This window comes from Coturnix japonica, chromosome Z, assembly GCF_001577835.2.
Source record: "Coturnix japonica isolate 7356 chromosome Z, Coturnix japonica 2.1, whole genome shotgun sequence".
In the NCBI taxonomy this organism is placed as follows: domain Eukaryota; kingdom Metazoa; phylum Chordata; class Aves; order Galliformes; family Phasianidae; genus Coturnix; species Coturnix japonica.
This window is the reverse complement of record NC_029547.1, coordinates 54,401,197-54,415,341: the sequence shown is the minus strand read 5'-3', so window position 1 is coordinate 54,415,341 and position 14,145 is coordinate 54,401,197.

The window sequence follows — 14,145 nt, the reverse complement described above, 5'->3', positions numbered from 1 at the left end:
GAGAGCCTACAACTGCAATGTGAATTTTTGGCAAGAATGCATGTTGTTGACATTCTGAAGTGGTTTCATTCAGAATAAAGCTGTTCTAAGAGCATGCTGAACTGTGAGAGCAAGAGGACTTATGAATTTGTAATTTCAGCTTTTTACTTTCATTTCTATTAGACAGATGTTCTGGACGTAGCACCCAGGTTGCCAACTCATCAAATGGAGTGATCAGTGGAGATGGTCAAAGGCCTCTGAAGGAAGGTTGGGCTCTAAATAAAAGAAAACATCAGAAGACACAAAAATTGTGGCAATGTATTAGTGGATATTTCTTGCATGAGCTTCAGTCTTTCTCATCTGGAAGCACAAAGAAGTCCCCACAAGAAATGAACTATGAAGGTATTCCAACTAAGGTTAGACCAAATCTAGAATGTAGGGGGTTTGGGTAATGTGTTTAATGCCTAAAGGAAGAACAGAGAAATGAGAGCTCACATACTGGAACCAAAGGAAAAACAAAATATTTCTGAAACTTGTTTTCAGTTCCATCTGTATTCTATCCATAAATTCTAGCATTCTTGGTTGTTTTAGTTTGCGTCTTCGTAATTTGCTCAACTGCAAATTATCTCAAGAGAAATAAATACTATATATAAAAGACAAGCATTATTTCATGACTTAATAGATAGTGATACTTCCAAGTGATGTGACCTTGCATTTACCTCACGTGAAAATATTTTAAGCTAGAACACACAAGCATCTGCCTATTTTTCTTTCTGGAAAGTTTCAAGGACCAATATAAAAATGCTTCTAATCAAAATATTTTTTGCTTTAATGTGTTTAAAAGCTTTATATACTCTTCAGGTTAAATTGTAAGGTTTCTTTAAAAAATGTTTGAAAAAAATAGTGGAAGGTAGATCTGTTCTTCTTTTTCTCTTTCTCTTTCTTTTTTCCTTCTTTTTCTTTCTAATTTTCTTTCTTTCTTTTTCCCATTCTTTTTCCTTTCAAGAACACATGTTTCTGAATAACTTTGTTGAAGAGGGCATCTACAGCTTGTATGGAAAGGTTAACTGGAACTTTAGATATACTGATTTTTTTAAAAAAAACTTCAACTTTTCTTATTATATTGCAAAATGAGAAATCTTGCAATATAAGAAGTGTAGTCAACACCAGATTGGACAAATACTCACTCATCTTGAACTAAAACAAGTTTATTCATTTGAACAGCTACTTCATTATAAATTAAGTAAACTTTTGTGCCAAAAGATAAAAGAATTACATTTCTTGTCTAACAGAATTTCATTTTAGGAGAAGTTGCAAATTTTCTGGTATACAAACATTGTCACAAATAGACAATGGAGTGGAGCATGTTCCAGTAGGAGCACATTACAGACAACATAGATGGAGTAGTGGGAGCTTTTGTTAGCATTGTACACACCTGGTGGGAAAGGGAGACCTGAACATAACAACCATAATTAGTAGAACACATCAAGTATCTCCTGGAGTGTGCTTCATTTAATTTAATATGAAAGAAATCTGATTTGTTCTTAAAGACTGCTCTGCAGCATGACATGGGGCACTACTGGGCTCTGCAAAAACAAAACAATGCAAAACAATGCACAACAGCGTTAGTGGTTACTAATCAGAATCAAAGTTGATTGCCCAAGGATTATTTAGGCAGGGCTGAACAGCTAAAATTAGGTCAGTGCAATGGAGAACTGATCAGAGTTGTGCCCAAACTGGGAGGAACACTAGTCTTGCAATGATGACTGTGATTTAGGTTCAAGGTAATCATTTTTCAAGTCAGCAGATGACCTGGAGCTGCCAAAAGCTACCAGGGTAATTTGAATGCCATAGTAGACCTTGGGGTTCATCAGAAGGTGTCAGTGAGAATCACTATTTGTTTCAGAATATGGTTGGAAGTATATTCAGGTATACAGGATAGGTGCTGTCATGCAGCACAGGTACCACTATCTTAGCAATATTCTTCAAATAATTTATTATCTACTTCAATGTTTCATGTTTATTTCTCACATTTCCAAACTGTAAAGCTTTAAATTTGTCAGATTCACATGCCTCTCAACGTATGAGTAGTAGCAGTGGTGTTATGCAAGGAATATAACAGGTTGATATAACAGGTTCTGGAGTTCAACAAACGAAAAAATATTGGCTTTTGACGTTTACAAAGGCAGTGAAGAAATACATTATTTAAATACTGGGTTGGAATCTTTCCAGACTTTCTCAGTGTATCTTGTTCTTAATCTGTAGTAGAAGGAAAATAGTAATAATGGATTTCCAAAATGTGCTGCTGAACAAATAAATAATTATCTTGCCAATTCTGGAGGTGGAAAGAAAGGATGTTAAACAAGACTATGAATAAATCCTGGTGTTCTTTGCATGAGTCATGCATTTATCTAGCTGTATACCAAGGTTTAGCATCCAAGCCTTAGAAGCTTACATTTGTTCCATACTTGCCAGAGACACTGTTAAAATGCTGAATTTAAAAGGGCAACTCCTATTCTTCTCCCATTTCTTTTTCAGTGCTGCAGAGCAATTAGAAATGACATGCAATTTCACTCACTTTGTGTTCTAACACAAAGTGCAAGCCATTGGATAGGGCCTTGATCTTCTGGCCAATTTTCTTTTAAAATCATGTTTTCATAGAATCATAGAATCACAGGGTTGGAAAGGACCAACAAGATCGTCTTGTCCAACCTTTTCCCATTACTGTTGCCACCATAAGCACTAAACCATATCTCATAGCTCCTCATCCAGACGCCTCTTGAACACTGCCAGGGACAGTGACTCCGCCACTTCCCTGGGCAGCTATTGCAATACCTGAACACTCTCTGAGAGATAAAGTTACTTCTTATATCTAATCTAAAACTCCTCTGGTACAACTTGCAGCCATTTCCATTTTCTTCACCACATTTTTTCAACTTTTCTTTTAATTTTCATTTTTGTAATTTATTATTAGAATGTCTTGATGAATACAAATGAGTGTTATGTTTCATATTTGAGTTCTTTTTCAGGTGTGATGTTCTACAAACACATTCAGTGCCCTCCACAAGGGAGACAAACTCAGAGAGAAAAAATGAAAAACAAAAGCAATGAAAGGTACAGTTTTCACGACTTTATTAACTGAACTTTTTTAATGCAGCACATTTAAATCCACAGATTAGATCTCATTCTGCTCGTTTGTAACCTCTCTCTCTCTCTTTTATTTTTATTTCAGAACAGCAGCTTTTTGAAAGAACAAATTCAGCCATCAATTGTAAAACCAAGGACAGATGGAATTAAATTATCTGCAGAAGGTGAATGAAACACAATTTAAGGTTTAAGACATTGATGTTCATGCACCATTATAATGAGACTAGAGTCTTGAATCTATGAGGTCATTACTTTGACTGCTGGAGGAATACACCCCATGTACCTTTGCATGGGTGTAGGAAGTTTTAGTATATAAATTTTCTGTTGCAAAAGTAGAGAATGTAATTTATGAAAGAATGAATCCTCGCTGTGTTGGATTTCTTTCTGTGAAAGATTTTGAATATAGAACAACTAAACAGTGGTGTTACTAGAAAAAGAATGTAGGTTGCTCTGAAAGTAATGCCTTCTATTTATTTCCTTGGAAACTGGAGCAGACACAAAAAGCAAAATAATGCTGTTTTGGAGAGCAAATTCTCAGCTACATAACACTACTTTTCAACATAGTCATCACCATTAGCTGTGCATTTTCACCAGCACTGGAAAAGAGCTGGCATGTCTCACCTGTAAAAATCTGTACTGAGTGGAGGTGACCCAGTGTTTTGTGATATTCCAATTATGCCAGTTTTCAGTGCACTGAAGCCAAAATTCAGCTCTGTGCACAGTTCCCTTATCATAACCCATCAGTCTGTGTGAATGAGCTGGTTAAGATGCTCTTCATTTCACAGTGTAACAGCTGTCTGGCTTGTCTCTCGCATCGCTGTCACAGCTGCTGAAACACTGTTTGGTCTCCATTAGCATTCAGCAAGTCAGTGAATGTCAGCGAGTACAACTTTTTCCATAAGGCAGAATTCAGTGACACACCTTTGCTTCATCTGTATTTCCAGGTTAGGTGCTATTTTGTCAGACTGCCCCTCTGCTGCCATCTGTTGCACAGAACAAAGTGTAATGGAATTTTGGTGGGAAGGTTCACCCCCCACTGCCATATAACCATCATTCACCTTTGACGTCATGAGCCAACATCATAAAACAGAAGGCATTATTTTTGGAGCAGCCTTTGTATATGAAGCCTTTCTATCTAACTGCACACCAGACTGACCAATGAACTGAACCAAAAAATGCTGTCAGAATTCATGGGAACTGGCTTTAATTCATCTACTAGTGTCTACAACACTGTATTAGTATGAATGACCAAGCCAGGGAAACACAGATGTTTTCACAACTGTAAAGTAGAAAACATTAGGCAAGTGAATTGAGTTGCCTTGTAACCATAACACAATGGAAAGGCAGAGAACAGAGAGCCTGGAGCATCAGTTGAATTACCTGTTCTCAATAAGACACAGAAATGAAGAAGAGGCAGGAATCTGTTTCCACCTAGAAGAAAAATCTTTATGTTGTTGCTTACTCAGACAGCAGCTTATTCATTAATCTACAGACATAGGCTAGGAGGCCTAGATTCTAGTTAAGGTTTTCTAAACATAAGCTTGTCTATGCTTACGATGCAGACATACCACGCAGTACTATAAACTTGAAGTATTCTGCTTGAGTTGGTGACTGAGCTAGGTGATAAGTTTCAAAACCTGAAACACATACCATGAAATTCTATTAACGTTTTGAAAATTTTCACTGAGCATTTCAAAACCAGTAAAGAAAACAAGGAAACCATTGTCATCAAATGCTTCTTTTGTTTTTCCTCCTGATTATTCTGAGGCAAGGTCAAGTAGAGGGGCAAAATCAGACAGAATCAAACCACTGGAATAAGCCTCAGTTTGTGGAGAAAGGATGCTGTAAGACTCTGCCTAGCTGATGGTTGTTCCATAGGCTGTGAGTTGTCAGTTGTCACGTATGTGAGGTATTTGTTGAATTTTCCTAATATTAACAGTATCATTGAAGAGTTGGGTCCCTAATTGACTACTAAAAAGTGTATGTCTCTTTTAGGGCAATTTCAGTTCAGAGACATTGCTCACAACAAGACAGACTGTGAGTTAGGCTTCAAAAAAAAAGAGACTGTCTCATCACACAGGAAACCAACGCTTCTGAACTATGCAACTCATAATCACTGATTTCAACATTTTTTAGAGTTTCAAAGTTGCTCATTCAATTTGTGACTAGAACTGAATCATTCTGCGGTTTGAGGTTTGGGGGATTTTTGAACAAAGGAAATGTATAATGTGACCAAAGCAATTCAGAAATTACAATCCAAGTTTATGAATACTTTCCACCTACCTGAGCCTGCCAAATGTGTTTTGCACTGAAAGAGTAGTAGTGAGAAACCAAAACTTACCAATACCACTTCCTTGTCAAGTAACAGTTTTTCTGAATTAAGAAGACAAGCATCCATTTTGGAATATAAGGGTCTTATTTTTCCGGAGTGTTAGGCTGAGAGTAGCTGAGGTCTGAGAGCAGGTTGCTCTCTCAAATTGAATTAAATGTTCAATAATGAAAGTATCTGGGGATTATCCACTGGGAAGAGTCATGGCACAGTACAATGCACACTTCCACATTGCAGTAGCATAGAAACTTCCACCTAGACATACACTTTAACAGGAAACACAGATTTCACACTAATTTTAGTGCAGTAATACTACCTCAGTAACTGGCAGCATACCAAAGAACTTAATTTTAATGGAAATTCTATTGACTGTAGTACGTAATTTGGATAGTTGCAATAATGTCTCTAATTCTTATTTATTTGTTTGTTTGTTTGTTTGTTTATAATTTTTTGCCACTTGAAGATTTACTCCCATTTGAAAAAGAGGTAAAATATTAGCAGTTGTTGAAGTAAAAAAACAGCAAGCTTGTAGAAAATCATTCTTAAAACCAAATACAGAGTCTTCCGTGGGGGTGGTTCACCACTTCCTGTGGTTGCCTTGCAGGAACTCATTTAGCAGAGAAGATAAAAACAAGAGCTGAATGATGAATAATTAAACACCAGAAATGACTCTGGATCACGATTTCTTTACATTGCACAGTGGAGAATGACAATGTGGATTATTCATTTTTCTTTCACTTCACTCAACAAATTCACCCACACCCAACTGGCCAGCTATGAACCAGATCCAGATTAAGTTTAACAGCTTTTGCATCTTAACCACTTTTCTGTTGCAAGAACAGTTTTTGTGCTGACTCCCTGTGTAAGTTGTGGTCATCTGCCTCCTCAAATGAAAGTCTCTGAATTGTTACAGCCATCTGATATCTGCATAGTTTATGCCCTTCTCCTTGAATATCATATGTATAGCAGGTGCATTATAGTCAGTGTAGAATGTACCACACCAGGCACATCAGGTTTGTATTCTTCTAAATCTGAACATTGTAACTGCAGTGTTTTTCTGAAATACAACCAACTATACCATAAATACTGTGACTCAGTTGAGATTATGTGACATTTAGCAAGACTTGAACTTCATAGAGTACAGCATTGACATTTACCGTAAAAGATCACTGTACAATAATTCCCACCTTTCAGTAAAGTCACTGGGAAGAATTTAGATGGCAATAGTCTATCTTTAAACATCCCCCACCCTGTGTGGTACAATGGATACACCAAGGCTTAATTTTATGCTCTAAGAAGCTCAGCAAAGGCAAGCAGATTAGCACATTCAACCGTAATCAGGGTAGACGAAGGAAGAACGGTTCTGATGACAATGAAAAAGCCATCACTCAGTGCAAACTTGGGCATTAAGATGTCTCTCATGAACACTGCATTAACTGTAATGTAAATCTCTGAAAATTAAATGCAAGTAAACTGCTTTTTTTTTTTTTTTTTCTTATTGCACTATTTAGAGAAGCTGGTCACATGAATACAAATACACACATTCAAATTTTTGTCTTTTTCCATCAAGATATGTTTCTAAGATTATTTGCACACAGCTCTGGAGATCCTGTTCAGTGTTCATATGTTCAAAGTCTAGAAATCTTCAAAGCAAATTTGTTGCGCACTGACTTTTAATAACGTAGGCATATTCTACAAACTGATGGACATTAAAAAAAAAACAGCACGGAGGAAAATGAAAGAATTGCATTTCAAAGCTGTGTGCAGAACATAAAATGTTCAAATCCTATTTTTAAAATCTAAATTGAAGTATGCATATCTTTCAGGTTTCTTTGTTAAGCCAGCTTTTATCACACATGTGGATTCAGTGGTTAGCATTGCTATATTCATATAAGTTTGAAAATATACCCCACTGCACAGTGACTCAAAACCCAGTATAGCAAGATTTTCAACACCTCCACTAGTGAGGCATCAGTAACTTCTCTGGGTAACCTGTTCCAGAGCCTCGCCACCCTCACTGTGAAAAGTTTGTTTCTTATATTCATTCCAAATCTACCCTATTTCATTAGATATTTCAATCACCAGATTCCTCCAGTGAGTGCTAGAGTGTACTCACCAACTATCTGTCAGCACTAGTTGCAATAAAAGGCACAGATATCTTGCTTAGATAGTGGATTGTTTGTTTTCCATAGCTATTTTCTTCCAACCTTCAGAACAAAATTCTATCCGGAAAAGCTGCTGTAAAATGAAGGTCAACACATTTTACTTAAGAGAGAAAAAACTCTTTGTAAGATAGCTGTATCTCTAAAAAGAATAATAGCGGGTAGTTATGGTCGGTTAGTCCTATTGAATCCTGCTGAAGCAATTATTTTGTAGAAGAGGAGACAAACTGTTGACTGTGGAACTGTATCATTTCTGCACAATAACATTTCCTCCCTTAATGCTAAAAGGTTAAAGGAGTGTATTTGTAGCATTATCACTATTACCTTGAAACTAATTTCTAGGATGTCCTACCACCTAAACATGAAGTTCCTGGTCATTGTTCCAGACAGGGTGAGTAGTTCAGGTGCATGCAGGGCATGGCTGTGTCTAAAGCCATTCTATTATCTGTGGAACACATAAAACCATGGAAGCTGACAAGCATTGCAATTGTGAAGGGCTACACTGTGGGGTTGAAGGAAAAATTAAAAGTATTCCCACAGGTATTTTTGTTTATTATTATATTATAATGAACAGACACAAACAAAAGGAAGCCAAAGAAAGATGTGGCTGTTAAACTGAAAACTGGGGCAATAACTATCTGTCAATACCGTGTTTTTCTCATTAAGGAGAAAAAAAAACATGTTTGTTTTAAGTACTGGTGGCTATCTGATAACGTAAGGAAAGATTCCAGTGGCAGCATTACAGAACAAGTGTGACAGCAGAGAAGTCACTCCCTGAGCCAGATACTACGTACAGTTAATAAACAGTTTAAGCCAAAGCCAGATAGACAATGATAGCTGAAATATCAAGGAAAGTAAAGAGTGCCTAAAGAAAGACCACTTCATCTCAATAACTGCCAAATCATATGAAAATAAGAAAATGGCCGAAAGGTCAGCCATGATCTGATGCACATTGTAACTTTTTTTTTTTTTTTTTTTTTTTTTTTTTTTTTTTTTCCCTAGCTGAATACAAGATATAATTTCTTAGGTACTTGCCTTTGACAGAGAAATATATATATATACATATATATATAATAAATCTGTGGCTTTTTTTTTTGTCATAGCGACATTTAGGCAGGCAATGTAAATGCAAAGATGCTAGTAGCAGCCGGTCCTTGAAAACCAGTGGTACTGTAAATCAACATCAGTGTATTGCGTCTTGTCACTGCCTCTTCCTCTTACTGCTTCAGTGAACAGGGTGGGGGAAAAAAAGACTTGCTGCAGCAGCTGACAGGAACCAAAGAAAACAGAACCACTTCAGTGTCCTTTTTAATCCAAGACTTCTAACATTTGTTTAGAAAACAGAACAGTAATATACAGAATGGCAAAGGCTGTGACTTTCAGTCAGTTCTAGAAGCAATATTGTAATAAGCCTAAGATTGTGCCATAGAAACAGTGAAAACAGCTATGACTAAAACAAATGTCGAGATCTCAACCAACTAACCCACAGTCCTTACCCAGATAAATCTCTTAGAAAGCTGACTGGTTGGAAAACAGGCTGTAAAAGACCTGTAAACTAATTTTAAAAGGACAATATCTTAGAAAGGAAAAAAGTTCATTACCAACCTTGTAATGGAGAATGCCTAGAACACAAAACATAACAAAACAAAACAAGCTTTACAGGACTGTCAGAGAACCATGGATTAGAAGAGTCAAAAGAGTTATAAAGAATGTATCTATTGGATTAATATTTGGTTCAACTGAGTTAAAGGAGCAAAAGCATAAGCAAGTAAAAGGCAATGCATGTATGTTACTACATGCAAGGAACCAAAGTCAGACTCCCTGAGACTACTTGTAAATGTAGAATAGAGAGAGGTAAAAAGAACAGATCAGGAGTATTCCTAAAAGGTACAGATGTCTGGATGACTTCCTTAGAGCAAGCAGAAATGATTTTATTTCTAGAAAAGACAAAATACATCTGAGAAAAACATTTGTTATTCCTACAGAGATGTTAGCTTCTTCTTGTTTTTAATTCTCCCTAGTACCTAAGATTTTCTGTTCTCTTTATAGAAACAAATGAGAGGAGGATGATCTGCTTTATTCTTGTTACCGGTTTCTCTCTAAATGCGAAGAGCTGACTGTACTGCACTGTACAGCTCCTTAGTGAATAACACAGATGTATGAGTTGATTCACCCTCACACATAGAAGTATTTTTTCATCTGATGGAATACAACATTGTATGTTCAAGTAAGTTCACATTCCCTAAAACACAAAGTATCAAAGGCAAAGATTCTCATGAAATGAAGCTTCCACCAAAGTTGTATGCAGAGGGGCAGTACTTGATACTGACAGTAAATTCTTGCATTAAACTGTCTTTAAACTGCTTTGCCTAAAGGCAAGCCCAATGATCCTAAAGTAAAAAAATATATATTTTCAGTAATTTCAAAAGGTTTGAAATCTGATTTGTTAGCTAAGACTCACTTACACTTATAGTGTATTGCTTACTGCTAAGCATTGTGTAGCAGCTAGAACATGCTAATATATATCCAGCACACATGCAAAAAAGTTCCTTTCTCTATTTTTTTATATCAAAAACATCTTGTCAGTAGGCAGTTCCTTGCTCCTGGAAGAAAGAAAAGAAAAATGATGTAAAATCTTTATCATCCTTGAGGAATGAGATAAACATTTTTCACTATGAGTGAAAAAGTTCTAACATGTAGCTCTAATGGCTGAAACTGATTTCTACTACTATGACGAGTCTGAATGTGTCACAAATGACTGTAAACATTCTAATGAAATTTTGTAAAGCTGTTGCAAATTATATTTCATTATTTAACATCTTACTACTGAGCACAGAACCAACACATTATTAAAAAAAATGGATCGCAGTCTGAGAAATAGTTTTTGTCTCTTGTAGACAACAGGAATCTCTAAAGTTTTAGGTTATTTTCTTCCTTTGTTTAAATGGTTTTTATTTCTTTACCATGATCTCTCCCTCCTTTGATAACATCCAGGAGCAGCCTTAAAACCTGGCAATCACTGTAGCCATACCCAGATCTCATGCAATTTCTTCTTACTTTGGGGCACAGCTTACTGCAACCTTCACATGAAAGAAAGCAAACATGCAGGCGTGCTTTCCCTTAGTTTAAGAAAAAGCCAAGCAACCTTCCTGTAACTGCCACAGAAGGCTACATTATTACCATGTATGTGGGTGGATGGCAAATCAGCTTCCTACCTGACCTCCTCCTGACCCTGACAGCCCAAATTTACTGCTGTAGGTAGCAGGGTAGTTGCTGTTCTTGTGAGAGGTGATGCCCCAGCCTTCAGCATGACTTACTGGTTATGATGGATAAGCACTCCAACTAGAAATTTCCAGGATGTTACTACAAACTCAAAAATAAGTTGTGATTCCAGGCAGACTTTGGAAGGTTATGGTAAGACTTTATTTTGTTGCTGGTGGCACTGGTATAGGGTGTGGTATGAGAAAATGAAGAAACCTTGAGAAAAAATAAAAAAAATTAAAAAAAATTAAAAAAAAATTTAAAAAATCATAGAATAATAGAATCGTTATTATGTTTGGAAAAGACCACTAAAATCATCTTGTCCATGTGGGTCTTTACAAGGCTATGCTGCATTTATTTTATCCAACTGAGTTTTTACCCTTTCTCTGTTGTTTAAACCAAAAAATAGCAAGAGAGAACTCTTCAGCATAGAATACAATGGTATAGTAAGATGCTTTGTCTGCAAATTAGAAGGCAGATCCACAGGGAAAAAAAAAAAAAGAAAGAAAGAAAGAAAAAAAAAAAGTATTTTTTTCAATGGTAAAGGCAGCCTAGTTTGAATTATGGGGGTCAGTGGGTGAGATTCACTTCACCTCATTTTAATTAGCCAGAAGTTGAATGTTTAGTTCAAATTAAGGTAAGTTCTCTATATTGTAAGCCTCCTGAAGAGTTGTTCACCACCCATCTTGTTACAGAATGAAATACCTCATGGAGGTCTTTATGTGTCTCCATTCATTATAAATAGTTCCCTCAGCTGGGAATTGGGCAGGATATCTGTGATAAATAGCAATGGTTAAATAAGATGAATCCTACTACATACATAAGTCACTGTCACTATAATAGTGACTTACAGTCAAATAATATCTCCGATTTATTTCCATGGAAACTACAACAAAGACAAGGAACACAATATTTGATAGACCAAATTTTCATTAACTAAATACCCCTTGTCAACATAGTCATCACCATTAGCTCTGCTTTTTCACCAGCAATGAAAAAGAATGTGCATGACATGCTCATAAAAATCTGCAGCAGTGCAGGGGACTCACTGTAGCTGTTGTCTCTGCTGAAATGTACCACCCACCCCTCACTGTGCTCACATCCATGTTCAGCAAGTGTTGATGAATGTCAGTAGGTGCAGTTTTTTCTGTATAGAGGAATTCAGTGACACACCTTTGCTTCAGGCTCATTTTCATGTCAGATGCCATTCTGTCAGATCACCCCCCTCCTGCCACCTGACACATGGTAACAAAATATAATGGAATACTGGAGGGAAAATTCAACCTCTACTGCCATAATACCAGCACCTGCCTCTGATGTCATGGAACAGCATTATGAAATAGGAGGCATTACTTTTGGAGCAACCCTCATATTTTTGTACAGATATAAACATACACATAGTATATATATTTACATGTTGATACATGTATATACATGTATTGTGATTTATCATTGAGCCCAACTATATTTAATGGGACTTGAAAGGCAGAATTTCTTCAGGAGAGTCCCTTCATTTGAATCTAGCAATCTATCTTTTAGCAGTTTCAACAAAGTAGTTCTTCAAAGATGATCTTATGTTTCAGTTTCTTGTAGGTATATGCATCTTTCAACCTTTCATCCAATTAGCTTCTGATTTGCAATATAGCTCTACATCAGCCAGATCAGATAGTCCAAACAGAAGAATGGTATTTCTCTTCACTGGTCTTCAAAGAGATTACTGGAAACCAAATAAGATGACAAGCTCCTTAGACCAGTGCCAGGCTCACTAAAAGATGTTTTCATTATTTTTAATGCTTCTCCCTATTCACTAAATCATTGACACTCAGAGGCTTTTCTGTGAATGACAGCAACTAATGATAGTCACAATCTTGTATTCATCTGAAAATAGGTTCTTATGATCCACCTGTCTATACAAATTAAAACAGTCAATTTCTGAGTAAGCCAGGTTGTCTCAGAGTACTGCCAGAAGAAAGATTCAACACATTTCTGGTAAAAACAAAAAATCTGAAAATTAAAGCAATTGGATTATGCACATCAGGTGTTAAGAAAATATGTCAGCTTTTCTTGACTGCTCATGATATGTTCTGTTCAAAACAAAGAAGGTGGTTCTCTTCTTACTGAACATCTTCACCATGAATGGATTGTGCCTGGTCATTCTGGTAAGGTCTTCTGGCCTTCCATGATGGAGTGATGGCATAAGTAGACAAAAGAAGATCAAATGATGCAATCTACCTGGACTTCTGCAAGGCCTTTGATATGGTCCCACATCACATTCTTATCTCTAGATTGGAAAGATATGGATTTGAAGAGCAGACTTTGCAGTGAACAAGGAATTGGTTGGATGAGATCCCCTAATGACCTTACGTAGAAAGGAACAGAACAGAGCTGGTTTGGATTTGTTTGATGGTTGCAGCCAGGGGGTTGTGGTCAATGGCTTTATCTCCAGGTGGAGGTCAGTGACGAGTGGTATACCCTAGGGCTCTGAATTGGGATCACTGCTTTTCAACATCATTGTTAATGACCTGGGTAGTGCACCTTCAGCAAATCCTCTGATGACACTAAGCTGAATGGTGCAGTTGATATGACAGAAGGAAGGGATGCCATCCAAAGGGATCTGTATAGGTTTGAGAAATGTGTACACAGGAGCCTTGTGAGACTCTACAAGGCCAAGTGCAAGGTGTTGTATGTAGGTCATGGGAATCCCAGATATATGTACAGACTGGGAGAATAAATCACTGAGAGCAGCTGAGAAGAAAATCTTCTCATAGCATTCATTTACAGTGCCATAAGAAGAGATGTGAAAATGAAACAAACAAAATATAATGCAGCAGCTCCAATATTCCTAATTAAAATGAACAAACAAAAAATCTTAGTTTTTCTGTTAGTGGAATCTCTTTGAATAAAATAGAAGTTTTAAGTGCAAGACTGTCCTCATCTTTGCTTTTCTTCCAATGTTCCTAGTTATGAATATCAATTTCTCTCAGATTTACCTTGATCTTCACATATCATTTAAAAACTGGGCACTACTGAGCCATCTACCTAATGGCCTGTGCAAGGGCACATTTATTACTTGATTGTTAGTCTTAGATAAGAAAGCACACATTTTTTCCACATAAGCACTCTTTCAAAAGAGCTGAAAATGAAAATAGAATTTAAATATATATTCCCAGTCTATTTTTAAGAAACAACCTGCTCTACCAACATTTCTGTGTTTATCAGCCTTTCTAGATCAATAATATATCTGAATTTATTATATATGCAAAATGT